Source organism: Schistocerca piceifrons, chromosome 4 (genome assembly GCF_021461385.2).
Source record: "Schistocerca piceifrons isolate TAMUIC-IGC-003096 chromosome 4, iqSchPice1.1, whole genome shotgun sequence".
NCBI classification, from domain to species: Eukaryota; Metazoa; Arthropoda; class Insecta; order Orthoptera; family Acrididae; genus Schistocerca; species Schistocerca piceifrons.
In genome coordinates this window covers 536,585,098-536,607,287 of record NC_060141.1, presented here as the reverse complement: position 1 = coordinate 536,607,287, position 22,190 = coordinate 536,585,098, and positions in this window count along the sequence as shown.

Here is a 22,190-nt window from a genome sequence, read left to right as displayed (position 1 = left end):
AGAGCGCCGTGGTCCCGTGGTTAGCGTGAGCAGCTGCTGAGCGAGAGTTTCTTGGTTCAAGTCTTCCCTCGAGTGAAAAGTTTGAGTTTTTATTTTCAGACAGTTATTATCTGTCCGTCCATCCGTCCGTCCGATGCGAGGTAACTGCGCCATAGTATGGGGACGCTACACCTAAACAAACATCGAAACACACGACGTCAGTCGACTACAGCGCACGGAAGAGAGAGTATTCCTGCTAACGAGACTACCTGGCTGGCAGTTGACTGTTCGCTACTTTGGACGAGAGTACATTAAACACGTGAGATATATTCCGTGGGCAATATGAATCCAGAAAATATAGCTCGCGACTTCAATAACAAGGTCAATGAATATTTTCCGAACTGTAAGTTTGCGGTGCGGTCGCAAAACACAGACACCAAACTTATTACAGTAAACAGAGACGTCAATGAACGAACGGACAGATCATAACTTGGCGAAAGTAAAGAAAGTAAACTTTTCACTCGAGGGAAGACGTGAACCAAGGACATTTCATTTCGCAGCTGGTCACGCTAACCACGGGACCACGGCGCTCCTTAGCTCAGATTATCCTTGATGTTGCATATCTCGCGCATGGACTACTCAGTTTGTATGTTTAGATTATTTTTTTCATAGTTCCACACAACTTCTTCCTGTTTTCTCGATTGATCTGTGTTCAGTTTTTCAAGGCGTATCCACTGTGCCGACTTATAACTAAATCTGAGGCGGGTGCGATGGGGAGGTTCCCTTGTCAGTAACCGCTGCAACGCTCCATGCATCCATGTACCTGCTTGCTGATAAGGGGGAGTAACATTCTTTAATCCTCATGGCGATTTGTTTCATTGTCTACCTGCCTTCCTGATTATTTTCTGGTTTGTACCCGACCCTTAGTGTTTTACTCGGTCGGCTCTTTGGTCGTAAATACAGGCATTAGTATTGTCCTAAGACACGAGTTGTCGTTTCGAAATTTGTCCCGCTTTCGTATTGCCTTTCCATTCTGGTTTGTACCCGATCATTAATGTTCTAATTAATCAGCTATTGGTCGTAAATACAGCAGGAACAATTGTACTAAGGCACAGGCTGCCATTGAACAAAACAGGGACCCTGTGGTTAGATTTAGCTGTTAACCGGTTCAATTCTTTGATTATAATTGTATTTCTCAGGCGTTGGTTATGATCTGAACAAGCTGTTGTACCAAGCTCTTCGTTTCTGTGTTTGAAAGACGGGTCGCTATTAGTGTATTCTAGCTGGATCTTGTGGTTCCGCCGAGTGAAGTCTTTTGCAATAAGTGTTCACAAGAAATTTTTAAGACGTTCCTTCAGAGCGATCTTAATAACTGATAATCAGTTTACCTTTGAAAATTTTAACAGCCAAATCACCAGGGCTTTAGTCAAAATAATTTTTTCAGAAGGGACGGTTTGGGATCCAGTCGCACCTTGGGTACTGGTTGAAATTAAAAGGTTGTTTGCTTTGAAGTAAGCCATATCATTGTCACGTTGTTTGATAATCTGTTTAACCTTGAAGCATAGGTGCGCATCTTAGCCCCGAATCTTTCGACATACAGCTTTCAAATTAAAAGTTAAGTCATTTGTTTTGAGTAATTGAATCACTCTTGTCATCAATGGTGCTTATGTAGTTTTCATGTGTTGAAGAAGGGCATTTAATAAGACAGACTGTGTCCAGCGCGGTAGTAAACACCGCTGTTTCACCCGATAACGGGCGGGCTGCAATCCGGTCATCTTGTTACCATTGTCATATTGTTTGCTGTTTTTCAATACAGCACTTCAGATTTCTTTTGCAAAGATTAGAAGCTTATTCAACTTAAGGTTTAAGGTCAAAAAAATTTTACAAATTTGTTCATTTTGTTGAAGAAAATTTTATCTTTAAATCCGTCGATTATCTGTAAAACACAGTTTATATGTTGTTAAATAAACAGGTTGTTTGAAAATAAAATTACATTGGTGGGTCCTCCTTACCACTTCCAGTAAGTACTACGTATCACGTACACATTCAAGTTCAAAGACATTTGAGACAATGATACAGCGAAGAAACACCCTCTTGCTACCGATGAAATGACATAGGAATTTCATACAGAAACAGGTAGTATGGATCTGGAGCACCTTGTCGGTGGGCCATGGAAAAGTAACGAAGATACGGAGAGAATCTGACTCGTTTTCCAGCATACAACACAGAAGTCTGATCGTAGGGCATAAAAAGTTACTGGGTACTCTGAAAGCATCTTCAGCTGTTCCCGTACAGATTTAAATCGTTGCACTAAATAAAACCAGGTGAAAAACATCATGATGCTGATTTGAAGCTAACAACAGAGGCAGCTATTTCAACAGTTGGAGTTGAAAAGTCAGAACGGATTTGCACCAAGCTCGAATATCGAATAGATATTCTACTTATTACAAGGTGAGCATATGTAAAACTTGATTAAAGAACCAGAATAAAACGTTTTTGTTTTAGTGCATCAGACAAACATTTTATTCCTTTAAATGAATTAAAATTCCGAGTCCATGCTAAAAAAGTTGTAAAATAAACAAATGATTGCAATTTTAGAGCAGTTGGATGATTTATTCGAGAAAAAGGGCTTGACAAACTGAGCAAGTCCATAACGCATTGGTCCACCTCTGGCCCCTGCGTAAGCAATTATTCGGTTTGGCATTGATTGATAGACTTGTTGTATGTCCAGTTGGCGTGACAGAGCGACAAAATTCCAAGATGGTTGGAAGCCCTGGTCCGGAATGCTCCAAACTTTCTCAATTGGGGAGAAATCCTGGGGGCTTGCTGGTCAAGTAGGGTTTGACACGCACAAAGCCAAGAAATAGAAACTTCGCTGTGTACGGGCGGGAATTATCTTGCTGATGGTCCAGTGTAGCCTGCCATGAAGGCCAACAAAATACGTGGAATACCGTCGACGTACCACTGCGTTGTAAGGCTGCTTCGGATGTCAACCAAATGATCCTGCTACGAAAAGAAATGGCCCAACACTCATGATTATTTGGGTGTATGGTGGGCGATAGTCAGGTTGGTATCCCACCACTGTCTGGAAGATCTCTAGACACGTCTTCGCTGGTCATCGGGGCTCAGTTCGAAGTGAGATTCATCACTGAAGACGATTCTCCTCAGTCTATGAGATTCCAGATGACCAGCGAGGATGTATCTGGGGATGCTCTGAACAGCTGTGGGATGTCAACCTGACTGTTGCCATCCTTACGGCCCAACAACCAGGACAGATGGTCTGGTGTGCCATTTACTTTCATATCAGGACCCCTTTGGACAGGAAAATCCGCAGCAGCTTTGCAGCACCCTTCGTTTTGTTGCCCTTCATGAGAAGCCACCCAGGGCTTACCTTTCAGCAAGATAAAGCCCGACCACACATGGCGATAGTTTCAGCTGCTTGTCTACGTGCTCGCCTAACTCTACCTTTGCCGGCAAGATCACCGGATCTTTCCTCAAATGTGAACATCTGGAGCATTATGGATAGGGTCCTCAAACCAGCTCGACATCTACACAACCTGACGCGAGAATTGGATAGAATCTGGCACGTTATCGTCGAGGTGGACATCCAGCAACTTTATGAACGAGTGCCAAGATGAATAAAGGTTTGCAGGAGAGCCAGAGGTGGATCAACGCGTTATTGACTTGCTCAGTTTGTGAAGCTCTTCCTCTTGAATAAATCAATTTTTCTTAGATTGTAGTAATTTATTTGTTTATACATGTATGTCATATGTACCAATACCCGTCCCATTTGGATGATTACTCCGTGGTGCGTCGTTTTGTTTGGTCTTACCTGTTAAAGTGTATTTTAGGAGGTAGTAGTATAGTCTAATTCGAATAAAATTTTGCATATTTTCCAATTTTTGTTTCTTGTATACAGGGCGTCCCATTTATCTTGACCACCCTAAATAAACGTCCGTCCAGATCCAAATTACAAAATGTTTCAAGCAAATGTTCTTTAGCCGTCAGGGAGACATCAATCAGCATGAGTGCCTTCATTGTAGCTTTGCTTTTTACGGAGATGTGAAAGTGGTACGACTTTTTTTAAATAGCCCCCTATATTTTTATGCCGCATTTCTTTTCCTCTCCTAAAGTCCTATTCAAAAATGTACCACAATCTACAATTCACTGAAACACAACGTTATTAATTACGTAACACAACACTGACTTTGACCCTGGAATCACAAACTTGTTCACTTTCTGGAGTTGTCAGAAAACAAATGAAACACATGTAAAAACATGAACACAAAATTTAATTTGATTCTCCTGTACCATTGCCCAGGAATAGAACATTCAAAGATGCTTAATGTGGTGACCTGGACACCGATACACTGGTGCACCCGTTGAATGAAGTAATTACTTACTACTTCCAGTGTTGCCTGCTGAAAAGAATTAAAAGCAAGCACGACACGTTCCTGCATGTCCTCTGGAGTTGTTGGAATATCACGATAGACAACGTCTTTAATGGATCACCAAAGAAAAAAGTCCAGAGGATTTAAATCAGGAGACCTAGCAGGCCCAGTAACTGTTCCTCCTCGACCAATCCATGTGGCAAGATACCTCCGGTACAGAACACTATGTGCAAACAAGGCATTATGTGCTGGACATCCATCGTGTTGATACCACACAAGCATTCTGATTCTTAGCGGCACTTCATCCAGAAGAGGAGGAAGAATTAGTCTGAGTCAGTTGGCGTACGCTGTGCCGATTAGACTACCATTGATGAAATAAGGGCCAATAATTGTAGTACCAAGCACTCCACACCAGACGTTAACCCTCCATTGACGCTGATGTCCCACATGTCTAAGTCATCATGGGTTGTCGCTGGACCAATATTGCCTATTCCTTGTATTTACCTGTCCTTTGTTTGAGAAGGAAAATTCATTGGTAAATAGAACATTGGAGAAGAAGTTCGGGTTGGCGAGGATTTGCTGTTGTGCCCACTGACACAACTGTACAAGATTCTGGAAATCATTCCCATGCAATTCTTGATGTAGGTGTACATGGTAAGCATGGAACCGGTGACGTGTAAGAACTCGATGAACACTGGTTTTATCCGGCCAGGGTGGCCGAGCGGTTCTAGGCACTACAGTCTGGAACCGCGCTACCGCTACGGTCGGAGGTCCGAATCCTGCCTCGGGCATGGATGTATGTGATGTCCTTAGGTTAGTTAGGTTTTAGTAGTTCTAAGTCGTAGGGGACTGATGCCCTCAGACGTTAAGTCCCATAGCGCTCAGAGTCATTTTTGAACACTGGTTTTAGGGATACCAGTGTCATGTTCAAGCTGTCGTGTACTCACATGTGGATTCATAGCAACGGAAGCGAGAACAATAACGTCGGCAGCTTCGTCTGTGCGAGTGCTACGACGATTTCATTGTCATTGGTTGAAACTTCCCGTTTCCTGAAGCGTCGCAACAAGACGAGAAAACATCCGTCGGGAATGTGGGTTATTGTCAGGATATCGCTCTCTGTACACTTCCGCTGCCTACATAGCATTTCACCTACCTTCAACAACAACTATAAAAGAAACGTTATATCGATGCAGTTCGTAGGATGACAGCCTTTCCTGTATGCCTACTCTACACAACAGTGTTTAAAAGGGCTAAACTACTGTACTAAATGTACCCGTACATAAGAAAACGGTATTGCAATTACTGTTCTGCTACCTTACATACCCCAAAGATGAGTAGCATTACTAGCTTCTCTTCTTTGGTGTACATTCTACTCACACATCTCTTCAACTGACGGTCGTTGACGGAATGACGGGTGAGCATTCTACTTATGTTTACATTTGTCCACTGTCAACGTCAGCACGTGGATGTGTTCCATTACCCCGAGTACCTGCACTACGCGCTGAGAGCGTCAACGTCAATGTTATGTTATATAATTAATTACGTTGTGTTTAAGTGGATGGTACACTGTGATACATTTTTGAATAGATCTTTAGGAGAGGAAATGAATTACCGAATAAAAAATACAGGCTGCCGTTTAAAAAATTCAAACTGCTGTTCATATCTTCGTAAAAAACAAAGCTACAACGAAGGCAATCATGCTGATTGATGTCTCCCTGACGGCTAAAGAACATTTTCTTGAAATATTTTGTAATTTGCATCTGGACAAGATTAATGCGACACCCTGTACAGCTGTTTACAAAATTTTTGTCTGGCGTGTCTGTGCTTCAAAAGTTGTGGGTTTCTTTATCCGACGAAAACTTACATCCTTTTTTGAAAATACATATTTTAGCGACGTTTCTCAGTAAATGTGTGGTTTTGTATGACGGACAGTCAGTTGATCGCTCTGCTCTATTACAGCATCGATTTATCGCATTTGTTATCTAGACATTCCTGGAAACGGGCTTCAAGAATTATAAGAAGTTCATTTCGATACAAGGATGGGTATGTTCTTCCAGAACATTCTGGTCGTCAGGGGACACACCATCTGAACCTAACACTGCATGGAAGACGGATCGCCAGAAATTGTCGAATTTCGTGGCTACGATCGTTTCCCGAACTTACCTTTACATTATTGGGTATGACTGTGCTTTACGAAGTCTACAAAGAAAAAATAAGGTCAAGCGACGAATTGATCTTTACATCTTTCGGTTTAGGAATAGTGTTTCGTGGTGTCGGCCTAAGAATTTGTTTGTGTATTGAAGTCGGTGGTAGAACTCATGAAAATCAGTTTTGAACTTCATCATTTGTTTTTGCTTGATACTCTGTGAGAGCATTGAAAGATACTAGAAGAGGATCCATCTACCGAAAATTGCCGAGTGGAAGAACTTTAATAGCAGTGAGGAGGAGGTCGTAGCTATTCAAGCAATTTTCACTACGAGAGAGTGGTATCAAACATCACGTCTCTGAGGCACCGGGACCATCGTTTTATGGCCTGCCAAAGGTGTGCAACTCAGGGACTCTGCTTGTTGGGGCAGTGAGTCTCATAAACAGAATAAGGAAATCAAGCGTCTGCATCTTAAAGAAGATGATATGGTCAGCTTTCATGTGGTCTTGCTATTCGCATATTTTCTCGTCACAGATTTAGAAGCTGTGCTCTTCCATGTATCCGTTTTGCGGAGGGTCTTTCGATCATATGAATGGAGTTACCAAGAGAACCGTATTAGCTTCAACTATTCCTATAGATCTGGACGGATGCCGACATCCATGGATGCATTAACGGATATCCATGTTAATATTGACTTTGAGGATGCAAGCCAGAGCTGATGCAAATATCTGTGGATGTATCCACCAATATAAGCAAAAATAATTACTTTGTGATTAAAAGCTAGAGAAAGCCAGTGTTACAATTTTCGCCTATTTTTGCAGTTTATTATCGTTTACCTTCATCCTTATCCATTCGGGATGTAATGCCACAATGTTGGCTACAGTCCACGGTGTCCTGGAGGCGACAGATGTGTTTTTCACATCTGGAAGAGGTGAAGGTGGTGATACCATATCTCCCTATTTTCTACACAATTACACGTATATACTGCTTCCGTCATACCAGTAGCTACCTTTCGTTTGAGCGATTTCTGTTTTATAACAAAACTTTCAGTCTAGACCGCAACAAATATTTATTTATTAACTGTGGTTACCTGTTTCAATCAAAAGTGATGATCTTCAGACCAGTATCTCCGAAAGTAGCAGAATGCACAGACATGATACAGCTGTCCACCTTACGAACTAACATACAAGTGACATAGTTACGAAAAATAGATTTAGGTATATATACATGACGTCAAATGCAGTGGTACATAGAGCTACTGTACGTACCAAAAGGTACCATTTAGCTACTCCTCACTAGTGAATGGATGCTAGGGGTTGTGGAGGGAAAGCTCCACTCACCATTCCACATATTAACAGTGGAGTAAATCAATGAGAGATAAAATTCACAAATAGCATGTATACAATTACGAAAAAATTTGAACAGTTCAAGAGTGACTTACGAACTGGGGAATTTATTGAAATGGAGAAAAGTAAGCAACACCTAATAAGAACATTCATACCCTAAAAGCATAAGTAATAAACCAACAAATAGTGGTGCTATGGTAATTCAAGTAGACAAAGGTAATACACCAGAAAGGACGATTACATTAATAAAACATTACGATTTTTCAATGAAAGTTGTACTTGGGAGATAGCTGAAGATCCTACTATGAGGCAGCAAGTTCACCAAAATACCACAAATGAGAATTCCAGTATGACTTATTGTGAATAGCATTAAGTGTCCATCTTGAAAACTAATTAAGACCCTGAATAATATTTTAAAGATTGTATACCCATATGAACAAACATTCAGTATTAAAATTAGTTATGAACTAACTCATACACTCTTTAATATTAGCATTCCTAATGATGCAAGATACTCAACTTCAGACATTAAAAACCTTTATACTGTACTAAAATGCCGATTCAAGACGCAATATATTAATAATTTGTTGAAACATAAAATGATGAATTTCGAAAAATTAATAGATTTTATAGTGTCACTTGAGACTGCATTAGAGTTTAACTATTTTTCTTTAAATGATAAGCACATTGCCAAAACATTGGATTGACTATAGGTAATTCTCTTTCTGAGACAGTAGTTGATACATTCGCGTATCGTACTAAATGTAAATTTTTCGAAGAAAATCCTGAAATTGAAACCAAAGCTATAATTTACATGCACTAGTAATTAATAACAGGCTGAAAAGAGTAGCTGATACCGTCTTACTGGAGGAACAAAATTACTTTAGAAAAGGATGATCATGCTGTGACTATATTACAATATATGGAACGTAACTGAAACGAGACGAGTGCATAATATGGGGACGCAGTTTGCATTTGTAGATTATGAAAAAGCATTCAGGAGAGAGTTTATATGTGTAAGCAGTGGAGTATAATGTAAAGACGAGGTTACCCTAAGTATTTAATTCAAGTGATACGAAGTCTGCATTTAAATAACTAAATTGTAATTAATACAGGTAAAGAGAGACAAGGTTAAAAAGGAATTAACAAGAGCACAACAAGGGTACAGTCTCACACCAACTTCATTCAATACATGCACTGACAATATTGTTAGAGAACGGAAATAAGAAGTTAACAGGAATAAAATTATTTCCTAGAAACACTCATTTCAGTACCGTACTCCTTACCAATGACCAGATAATATTACAAAACCTGTTCTACATTGCTTAGAATTAGCAAACCATACAACCTGAAAATATCAGAAAATAAAACCGAGGTTATATCTCTTAAAGGAAAATACCCAGTACATTATAATATAATGCTACATGGAAAATCAGTTGAACAGGTATCTGACTTTCGGTTATTAAGTTTATGATATAAGTTGCGAATATGACAATGACATCCACTATAAGATAAACATGTTTCAAACGAGATGTGCAGCTATATAGTGAACATTAGCCAATGAAAGGAAGAAAGACAAATCTCAAAATTCTGCAAAGCAATGCCAACACCTACGCTCACATATGGAAGTGAGATCTGATTAGTAACAGAGAAAGAGCAAAGGAGGATGCATTCAAATGAAATGAAATTTTTAAGGTAGATCACATAACTAATGAGGAGGTACTGAATAGGATTGGGGAGAAGAGGAGTTTGTGGCGCAACTTCACCAGAGGAAGGAATCGGTTGGTAGGACATGTTCTGAGGCATCAAGGGATCACCAATTTAGTATTGGAGGGCAGCGTGGAGGGTAAAAATCGTAGAGGGAGACCAAGAGGTGAATACACTAAGCAGATTCAGAGGGATGTAGGCTGCAGTACGTACTGGGAGATGAAGAAGCTTGCACAGGATAGAATAGCGTGGAGAGCTGCATCAAACCAGTCTCAGGACTGAAGACCACAACAACAACAACAAGAGAAGTCACAGAAATATTCAGCGAGATCAAGTAAGGTACTAGGAAATAAGGAAAAATTAAATATATTTTGCGTGAATGAAAGAATAAGAAAATAAAAAAGGCATGTTTAAAAAGGGGGACAGGGTGAACAGCACGACATGTGTTAGACCGTAGACGAAGAGGAAAGAGAGATACAGAAAGACCAAGGGAAAGATAGCTTTTGTGAAGGCGCAGAAGGCTATAAGTATCTTCGGTACAGTTGAATGAGTGGCCACTAGCCTATCCATCCTAAAAATTATAGCTGTTGGCTTCTGTCGAGGTACATGTTCGTATGTAGCTAAACTTTCTATCCGAGTGGTTTGCATCCCAACTCTGTGAACTGTGGTGCCATTCATAGATAAGGCTGGTGCCTAGAGTTCACCTACTAAATTCAGTTAAGTGTCATGCGGGAGTTCACAGCCTAACACAGGATTATTGGCTTTAAATATTATGTCTTCATGAGGCGATACGTAATAGTGAAGTCGACGTGTGTTGTTTCATTATTATAACGAAATACGTTTGTTGAGAGTAATAATTTTTAAGGCCACTCAGTAACGAGCCTTACAAGAATTCTGTGAAGTTTATGTAATTTAGGGAATTTATAAGCATGATCATTTTCTTGTTTTACCGACTGCCTTTTGTAAAGGCACAATTAGCCAGCTTGCTTCGCAGATAGAGGCAGATTGTGGCTGAAACCTTGAATATTACTTTTTTAGGTATTGTTACAGAATGAGCTAATTCCTGTTTCCAGTTGCTTCTGCAGCAGGCGCTCTAACAATACCGCCATCGACGACGTCTTGCGCTAGCGGCGACGCGTGCCGGCGTCTGGTTTCCGGCCTCCTCCACGTGACGTAGTGGGGTCGTGATCCGGGGCATAAAGTCCTTTCGGAGTTGGAATTTTGGAGCTATAAAATTAGAAAATTGGTAAAGGAATTTTGAATCAGCTCAATCTCCTCTCAATGGAAAAACTCCGGAGCTCCACTTCCAAATCACATTATACTGCTTGCATTACACCATACAATGCTGGGCTCCAGATGTACATTCTCCGTAATATCTTTCTCTACTTAAGCGTTATGTTTTATATTAACGGACTTCTTTTAACCATGAATGCTCTTTTTACATGTGCTAGCCTGCTTTTTACGTCCCACTCACATCATCCGTCAGGAGTTAATTTGCTTCCAAGGTAGCAGAATTCCTTTACTTTTTCTACTTCGTCATAATCAGCTTTCAAGGTGAGTGTCTTTCTACGGTATACTCTCAATAGATGTTTTGTACTTATTAGCTTGTTAATTCTATTCAACAGTTTCTATAGTTGTTCTTCACTTTCACTGAGGATTGAAATGTCATCAGCGTATCTTATCATTGATATCCTTTATCCTGAATATCAATTCCAGTTTTGAACCTGCCTTTCATTTCCTCATTGCTTGTTCTACGTGCAGACTGAATACTAGGGGTGAAAGACTGCTTCCCTTTCTTACACTCTTTTTAATCCGAACACTTGGTTCTTGTTTTTCCAGTCCTATAGTTCCCCCTTGGCTCTTGTACATACTGTATGTTATTAGTCTTTCAATCTAGCTCACTCCTATCTTTCTCATAATTTCGAACTTCTTGCACCATGAACGTGTACAGATTTTTTTTTTTTTTTTAGTTTGCTTCTACTACCAAGTGCAACATCAGGACAGCCGCTATTGCTTTTATCGTCCATAAAGCCAAACCAGTCGTCGTCTAACATATTGTCAATTTTTTTCAATCATCTGTATAACATTCTTGTCAGCAACTTGGAGACATGAGCCGTTAGCTAACATTGCGACAGTTCTCGTACTTAGCAGCTCTTATTGACTTCGGAATTGTGTGAATATTGTTTTCATAAAAGTCTGTTAGGACGTCATGTCTCATAGATTCTACACACTAGCGTGAACAGTCGTTTGGCTGCCCCTTTTCCCAATGATTTTAGAAATTCCGATGGAATGTTTCTCCTGTGACGTACTCGATCTTAAGTCTTCCTAAGAGCTTTTAAATTCCCACTCTATTGGTTGCTCTATCTCTTCCACATCGACTCCAGTTTCTTCTGTCACATTATCAGACAATTCATTCAGTGGACTATTTCCTATCCCCTCTTTACTCTGACTTTTACAGAGGAATTCCCATTGCACCCCTACTGTTGCAGATCTTGCTTTTAATTTCACTAACGGTGGTTTTGACTTTTCTGTATGCTGCGTCAGTCCTTTCGACAATCATTTCTTCCCCAATTTGTTCACATTTTTCATGCAGCCATTTCGCCTTGTCTTACCTGCACCTCCTTTTATATTCCTAACTGATTTATATTGCTGTATTCTTGTTGCCCCTAAGAATTTTTTGTTCTTCCTTCTTACGTAGGTCAATTGAAGCATATCTCCGGTTACTCAAGGTTCCCTCGCACTTACCTTCCTGGTACGTATGTCTCTCTGTCCAACATCTGTGACTGCTGTTTTTAGAGATGGACAGCCTACTGTGGTATCCCTTGTCACAGTAGCCACATATTTAGCGAACTTCAAAAGCGTCTCATCCTTCTTCAGCACAGCACTATCCCACTTCTTCACACACTGATTATTCCGTATGATTTTGTTAAACGTCGGTCTACTATTCATCATCACTGAAATCATCTCAGTATACAACTGATCTTGTGTATGACCTACAATCCCTTTCGTGAGTTCGGAAAATCTGTCTGACCACGACGTAATCCACCTGGAACATTTTTGAATTTCCCCGCTTTTTTAGGACTTACATTCTCCCTTTGTGATTCTCGAATAGAATATTCGCTGTTCGTAGCTGAAATTTATTGCAGAACTCAATTAGTCTTTCTCCTCTCTCATTCCTACTATAAATGTCGTATTACCTGTTACCGTTTCTTCTACTACTTCCGCTAGATCAGTATTCCAGTCCGTCATGATTATCAGACTTTCATCTCCCTTTATGCACTGAATTAGTCCTTAATGTTGCCGTATACTTTCACTGTATTTTCTGCTTTCGACGTCAGCATGTACATCTCAAATATTTTTGTTGGTGTTGGTTTGCTGAAGATTCTGATAGCAACACTGTCGACGAACACTTTACAGTAACTCTCTCTCTTTCCTACTTTCTTATTCATGAGGAATCCTACTCCAATTACATCATTTTCTGCTGCCGTTGATATTACCCTCTGTTGGCCTGACCGGAAATCCTAGTCTTCATTCCATTTCACTTTACTGATCCCCATTATATATAAGGTGACCCATAGAATTTCTTGCAGAACATTACCCTTTCGTTGGTTATTCCATATATTCCCTCATGGTCCCTTCCCCCCCTCCCCCTTCACTCCGCACACCCCACACCACCCACCCCCGCGTGCATCATGCTCGAAAAAGTTCATTACTAGATGCTCCAGAAGAAACAGAATTTTATAATCATCATAGAAGTTGGCCCCAAAGCCTGTTGAATGAGCAGACTGATTTCAGGGTATTGTGTGCGGGGATTAGAGATACAAAACACATACTACGAGAGCCCAGCAACACTCAGGCACAACCTATCACCTGGTTCCTCTCAGTTCCAAGCAGCAGCCTGCAAATTGTCCACACAAAATCGGACTACTTTCTGCTTCCGCGAAATGACCATCTGCACGTCGTACTCGTCCGCTGACAGTGTTACCAGCCACTAAAGTGAGTATTGTCAACCACGAACTACATTGCTTTCGCCATGTACACGAACTACATTGCTTTCGCCATGTACTGGCGGGGACAGAAACCCTTCCCCTGACAAGCACAAAACACGTCCCGCCATGGGCACTGATACTTTTCCAATCCAGTGGTCACTTTAGTTCAGATCTGTACAGATCCTGCAGTTGCGGTATGGAGCGTAGTTCTACGAATTTCGTTGAGAAGACATGATCCGACTTGGCAGTCGCTGTTTACAGAGTAATGGGACACTTACGACAGTCTGCAATATTACATTCAGTCATAATGACAATATCACAGACGGTTAAGAGACAGAAAAGCTATACCGATATCATTCTATTAGGCTTAGGATATCATCTGTCACGCATAAAACTGTACCAAAGGCAAACACCAGTTTGTGACATATTCTTAATATTGTTACTGGTTATTTCTTACTGTGTTGCTACAGTTCTGTTCTACTACTGCCGTGTCAAGCTAGCTTGTAAGTTGATAGATGTAGCGTGCAGTTGATAGATATAGCGTGCAGTCTCCGACATTTGAAGAAATATAGCATTGAAACACCTTTCTGCTACTGCACATGTTGGGACTGAATTACTAGTAGCATTGAGTTAAAACATACCAACACAAAGACAAACATTTTTCAACTTATTCGATCATTGTTTAAGTGCGTATTTATTGCCGTTCTGTTTTAATTTTTGGAATGTAAGTCATAAAGAAATTCTTGCGCACAGATTATAGTGTGATTTTGCAGTAGGATACTTTTCGTATCTGTTCAAATAAAGGTGTTACTACTTAAGTGTCGATTAAAGGAAAATATAATATTACCTTTCAGGCCTAGCAGTGGCCCCTCCTCTGCCTAGCTCGTTAAACATCACTGTTCCGGGAATTTATTATGGTTGTACGGTCATTTCACCTCCCCACAGGTTCTGCTGTGGTCCTATTGAGTAACTAGCTGAAAGGCAACATAGATAGTTCGTGTAACTCTATCAACGACAGCAATCTGATGAGCCATTTTGTATGTCCATACAATGTATCAAAATGTGTGTATGTATGTACTTGTGTATGTATGTATGTATCTATGCATGTGTGTATGTATGTATGTATGAATGTGTGTATGTTTGTAATTACCACATCTCCTCCTAAACCACTTGACCGATTTCAGCCAAAACTGATACACATATCATTTACTATCTAGAAAGAACCTGTCACCCAGAGACTTGCAAAAAATTTTACACATAATTTCAGACCTTTACGAAGCTTTTTCTCGCTGACGATCCCCACAAAATGATGAAAGGAAAAAAGTTTCTCGCCTACAAAATTTTCGCTATTCATGCAGTAAAACTTCCACATGAAGCATTACTTATTTACTGCTGACTCTCTTCACAACGCATTTCACAAGGAGCATGCACACATACCGCTGTATATACCTACAATATCAGTGTACAGCACATAGTACAGGAGACACAACGTCATCAATATTAAGCTGTGTGAAAATGAAACTACACGGCGAATTTCGCTAAACATGGAGGTGAAATACACTACTGGCCATTACAATTGCTACACCAAGAAGAAATGCAGATGATAAACGGTCTTTCATTGAAAAAAATATATTATACTAGAACTGACATGTGATTACATTTTCACGCAATTTGGGTGCATAGATCCTGAGAAATCAGTACCCAGAACAACCACCTATGGCCGTAATAACGGCCTTGATACGCTTGGGCATTGAGTCAAACAGAGCTTGGATGGCGTGTACAGGTACAGCTACCCATGCAGCTTCAACACGATACCACAGTTCATCCAGAGAAGTGACTGGCGTATTGTGACGAGACAGTTGCTTGGCCACCATTGACCAGACGTTTTCAATTGGTGAGAGATCTGGAGAATGTACTGGGCAAGGCAACAGTCGGACATTTTCTGTATCCAGAAAGGCCCTACAGGACCTGCAATATGCGGTCGTCCATTATCCTGCTGAAATATAGGATTTCGCATGGATCGAATGAAGGGCAGAGCCACGGGTCGTAACACATCTGAAATGTAACGTCCACAGTTTAAAGTGCCGTCAATGCGAAGAAGAGGTGACAAAGACGTGTAACCAGTGGCACCCCATACCATCACGCCGGGTGATACGCCACTATGGCGATGACGAATACACGCTTCCAATGTGCGTTCACCGCGATGTCGCCAAACACGGATGCGACCATCATGATGCTGTAAACAGAAACTGGATTCATCCGAAAAAATGACGTTTTGCCATTCGTGCACCCAGGTTCGTCGTTGAGTACACCATCGAAAGCGCTTCTGTCTGATGGAGCGTCAAGGGCAACCGCAACCATGGTCTCCAAGCTGATAGTCCATGCTGCTGCAAACGTCGTGGAACTGTTCGTGCAGATGGTTGTTGTCTTGCAAACGTCCCCATCTGTTGACTCAGGGATCGAGACTTGGCTGCACGATACGTTACAGCCATGCGGATAAGATGCCTGTCATCTCGACTTTACTGATACGAGGCCGTTGGGATCCAGTACGGCGTTCCGTATTACCCTCCTGAACCCACCGATTCCATATTCTGCTAACAGTCATTGGATCTCGACCAACGCGAGCAGCAGTGTCGCGATACGATAAACCACAATCGTGATAGGCTACAATCTGACCTTTATCAAAGTCGGAAACGTGATGGTACGCATTTCTCCTCCTTACACGAGGCATCACAACAACGTTTCAGCAGGCATTGCCGGTCAACTGCTGTTTGTGTATGAGAAATCGGTTGGAAACTTTCCTCATGTCAGCACGTTGTTAGTGTCAGCACCGGCTCCAACCTTGTATGAATGCTTTGAAAAGCTAAACATTTGCATATCACAGCATTTTCTTCCTGTCGGTTAAATATCGCGTCTGTAGCACGTCATCTTCGTGGTGTAGCAATTTTAATGGCCAATAGTGTATGTGTATGAACATGCGTGAAATATTTTAAATGTGTGAAATATTTTCGACAGGAGCGTATACGAGCAAGGTCGTGGCTAATAAGCTGATGATAAACCCCTATAATGGTTCAGTCAAATTTGGTACAAACAGTGACTTCCTGGAAAAAAATACTGTGCGAGTAAGAACCACAAGTCTCCCATGGTGGTGAGTGTGACAAAACAGAGAGATAAGGGAGGAGATGGTCAAAGACAGGGGGAAAGAAGAGATGGATGGAGTTAGATGGATAGAGGGAGGGGGAAGGAGGAAATGGACAGAGAGAGGAGGGCTAAGTAGACGGACTAATAGAAGATGGGAATAAATAAATATTTGGGCAACGCTGAGTTTCTCAGCTAGTTTTAAATGAATATTTCTAACTGTTTTAAAGAAATATCTTTTGTGATTTGCATTTAATAGGCTGTAATTATGTGCATGTAAAAGTTCTGTAATTAAACCTCGAATAACGATGGGCACATAGTTCTGCTAGCTCGCCTGCAGGAGATGGTGTCGCTGGGACGGCAGTACTAACGAGAGTACGTCCCCATGATAACCAACGGCGTCCTGCACTACATATCGTTGCTAACCTGTATGCTATACTGTTTAGTACCATGCACATGATATTAAAGTTTTACCTAATGCTCAAACGAGGACAATCTCTTTATATTTTAGGCGCTACAGTCAGTCTTTTGCGTTTTTAATATCCTTCCAATATTTTAAATATATTTTGGGATTGTAAACAACTTTGTATTATTTTTTGCATGTATGATATGAGATTTTTCGTAATCCCAACCAATCTATTTGTGAATTTTATCGTTCATTTGTTTACGCTGCTGCTCACGTGTGAGACAGAGGGTGGAGCTCTCTCATCATAACCTCTAGCATCCACACGCTAGTTAGCAGTGATACCTTTTGGCAGATAAAGCTACTGCGTGTACCGGCTCCGCACATCATCGTGGGTATCAACATACACTACCTCCCCCCATCCCTACTTCTACCTTCCTCTCCCTCTTCTTTTTGGTGTAACTATGATGCTCGTATGTTCGGTTGTAGGGTGAAAAGTTGTATGGTACTTGCCACATTTTGCTAATTGGGTTATTGGTCTGAAGTTGGTCTCTTTTGACTGAAATCAGTTACCACAATCAGTAATTAAACATTTGTTGTGATCTACAACGACTTTTATAATGTTAAACACGATAAATGACGTTCCATTACGGTTTTTTCAGTTAACAGAGATCCATCCATCCATTGGAGTCTTCGCTTCCATGCCTAACTCCTTGTTGTGTCGACGTAAGACATAAATTATGTTCCATACAAAAATCAGTGAATCTGACCAAGTTATTCTTTATCATAAGTATACAATGCAACGTATATTACATTAAGAAGTACAGCAGTGCAATACGATTTAAACTTATGGTAGTTAAAGTGCATTTGATAGACGAACTGTATGACTAACATTTAGCATACGAAAGACCAGCTGAAAAGTTTTCCTGTCGGAGCACAAAAAGGCGAATCTGCTCCTCTGTAAAAGACTGACAGAAAAATGGGGAATCAGCCGCCTGAATCCTCATTCTACCTTCCTCAGAAAAAAGTATATCATGCGAACATGCTCACGCTCTTTTAACACAGAAGATCCTAAACCCTTTTACCTGGTCTCCCTGTGAAGCCCTCATACTCAGCATCTCCCTCTCACTGCCACTGTCTACACATTTCTTTCTCTGACTGTTTCCTCTTCCTCTCAGTGACACATCCTCCTGTCTGTCTCAAGCACTGTCAATGTCCTCGTCCCTTTCTCTCACTCTTCCTTACCTACTGTCTCCTTCTCTGCCACTTACACTGCCATTGTCCTTGTCCCATTCTTTTTCTCTGCCGTTGTCATTATCTTTTTCTTTCTCGCTTACAGTCTACTGTCTTTCTCTTCAACCGCCATTGGCTCCTCTCCATACAGGTCCTTGAAGATTCTTTAACCCCTAGACCTGGGAACGTTAACACGTAGGTATAGGGGATGGGGAAAAGTGAACAAATTTTATCTCCTCTCTTTGCTGCTGCTGCTGCTATCTCTATCCATCACCCTACCTATTTAACTGCCACTGTCTCACTGACCACCACTGTCTCCACTCTCTCTGGCTCCCACGGCTATTGTCTTTATCAATATCTTTTTATTTAACTGCTAATTTCTCTCTCCCCCCATCACTGTCTCTCCTCTCTCTCTCTCTCTCTTTCTATCCCACTGGCACTGTGTCTCACTCTTCCACTGTCTCTCTGCTACACTCTTTCAACATGAAAAAGCGCGAACATGTTCGCATGCCAAAATTTTTGATGAGGATGAACGAGGTTTGAGGCACTCAGTTCCCCACTTTTCTGTCAGTCTTCTTTAGAGTAGTATTTGGGCCTGTTTCGTGCTCCGACAGCAGCATTTTTGGGCATGTTCCCTTTCTTTCTCTATTGCAGTGGGGTGCGCTGCTTGAATAAATTTCTGTAGGTCAGTGAAAATTTTTACAGTTTATTTATATACGTCGAAAGATTCACATATTTTCAGACCGAAAATAGACGGCCGTGAGGGAGTGAGGAACACAAGAGAATTGATAATTCTGGGAGAGGGAGAGACCAAATGAAAGTTAACGGCAGCTTGCGTTCCTACACCTAGTCTGTATGATCACTCGTATTTGTCCCTTCTTTGTTATTATTGAAACTGTTCTTTGGGACCCTCCCCTTGTCTGTTGGAACAGCACTCAAAGAAGCATGGGATTGCTTTACTTCCGGTTCACAACCGGGGGGAGATTAGGAGGGGGGGGGGGGGGGGGGGGCGAGGCCGAGACTGAGAGAAAACCGGCAGTTTACGGCAATCGTTACTTGAATTAATATTGCCTTATATTATATGCGCGCAACGGATAACTGGGGAGAGAGAATGATGGAGATCCGAACAGAATAGAAGAACGTGTCTTTACTGTTTCGTATTTATTAGTTATCAAAGGTACTGGAGTTGCACATGCTGATATGTGACCCACTGATCATTTTATCTTTGTCTAGTAGGCTTGTGCTGGTGGCATCCGACTTATGCTACTGATTTACAGGGGATATTTGTCTGGACGTTAAAGATTCTTCTATTCATCAATTAATTATTTATTAACTAAATTAACTGAATAACATAACATAGTCTTCGACATACACCACCGTTAAGACAAATATTAACATCACTACGATTTAGACGAAACTTTCATTGACCACAATCCCTATGAGCGCACTCTACTTGAACTCGTGAGGGAGTGGTTGGGATTGTGTTTCGTCAACTTGCCACAAACCGTAACTCCTTAGTCTACTGTGCATGCATTCAACTACGTGAAATGAGAAATCAAATACAGTAAGACGGGAATGTAATAAGATAGAGAGTTCTGGGGAAAGAGCAGAGATTCACTACTCGCATTCAGGTATTTAATGGACACGAGGTTACCTTGCGCGTACAGGAAGCGTTTCACTTTCTATACTTCTTCCGTCTGTGCGCGCCTACTTTACTGTGCTCGCCTATTGTGCCGATGACCACGTGGTCCTGGTCAGACAAATCACCCGGTATCCTGTGAAAAGGTCCGTGAAGCAGCAAGGATTACTGAATCGATTCCGTACAGCATCTGATTTTATCGGCGGTGGGCAATGGTCGCTTTTAGAGCGGCACTTTGCACGTGGTCCACATGAAGCCTAATGGGTCACAAAGAACAAACCGTCACGAAATTCACTAGCCAGAACGGAGATCTTATCCTTCGTTATAAAGGTTTGCAGTTAATGTAATAGGGGAAAGTATGAGACTTAAACTTCAGCATTGGCTACCACGTGGCGAGGAACAAGGAACAGAATCGTCTCCTACACATTTTAAGGTAAATCTTAATAAATTCCACAGAAAGCAGACATGAAGGCTTTTTCGATGCAACGATGTGCTAGAAACAGAACGGGTTAGTACATTTATCAAATATTCAAATACCATTGTCCTGAATTTATAGACAGACGTACTGAATGTACGTCTGCTACCTTACTTGTCTCCTTACCCTTTAACCCCCCGTCTGCCGAATTGGTGGGCACCTAACGATTTTACTGGGCTTTGGTGGAGGGGATGAACGTGCCATAAAAGGGCCGTGACCAACCTCTCCACCTCCAAGCTCCTTTCAGTCAACCGACTATATCTGGCCACCACCTGTTTGTGTCCTCTCTGCTGTCGTCCCAGAGTGGTATTACTCTGTAGAGCCTCTCAACTACGGAAAGTCGTCTGCTTCCTAACTAACGTTGACAACGCTCAGGGATAAGAGGCGAAGGACATGGGATGTATAAACACAAATAACGCTTCAGTACTAACCTAATGGTAATAACTAAATCTATAGAACCTATTTACAATATTTTTGACTACCGTCATCCATCAACAAGGGGTTGCGCGGCGTCCACGGCAGGGCTGCGTCACATGAAAGGTGGTAGAGCAGCCGCCTGAGTTATTGCGTCCGCGTCGTCGCGACTTCAATACTACGGCAGACAATCATACTATTATTGTTATGGAACGGAATAAATGGTGTCGTTTCAACACATACACATAACTACGTTCACATAATATAAGGTTAACACAAAATCACCTTCCATCCAATGCAAGTTCACTTTACACCTCGTAGAAATATAAAACATTTTCATACTACACAGTATACCAAAAACAGTTCCGTGTTCCATTTACCAGTACAAAGAATTTCGAATCCAAAGTAATTGTTTGTAAGGCGCTTAAGCCGCCAGGTAGCACCATCGAATAATTTCTAGGCGAAGACAGCCTTTATAGGTGTGCAATATCCATTACACAGAGCCAGCGTGTCAAAGTCTATTGGTGGAAAAACGGCGACTAAAGACGTAGTCTGGTGACGTGACAACCCTTGCGATGAACCCAGAACTTTTTCCATTTGTTCACTACGGCAGTTGAAAGTACATTTACGCTTCAGACCTCATATTTCGTGGATATTTTAAGTGCATAGGTAGGCTAAATTTGAACACCTGGATCTCGGAAACGGATAATGTTTCAAGTTCGACGGGAACAAATGGTTCAAATGGCTCTGAGCCATGGGACTTAACATCTGAGGTCATCAGTCCCCTAGAACTTAGAACTACTTAAACCTAACTAACCTAAGGACATCACACACATCCATGTCCGAGGCAGGATTCGAACCTGCGACCGTAGCGGTCTCGCGGTTCCAGACCGAGGCGCCTAGAACCGCGCGGCCAATCCAGCCGTCATCTTAAGAAAATACTGTAAAATAATAATAATAATAATAATAAAATTAAAAAAAATCGACTATTTGACATGACCCGAAATTATAGAAGTGGTTATCCTCACAATTGCTACTATTGATACCCAAGATGCACCTATGAACGTGGTGCATTTGTAAGGCGTGTATGACGCTTCCTAGACCACACACAGTGCAAAAGAACGAAGTGCTCTGCTGAGTTTGCCTGGGTTGTAGGAAACGTGTGTTTAAATTTTGACCTTGTGCTGTAGGATAGCTACAGTATGCAGGTTCTTTTGACAGGTATACAAATAGTCGCTAGGATAAGAGCTATCCAAAACAACTGACCAGTTATCTCTGAGATCAATGGAACCCGCGAAATGACCACATGAAAAATGGCATTTTCGCACGT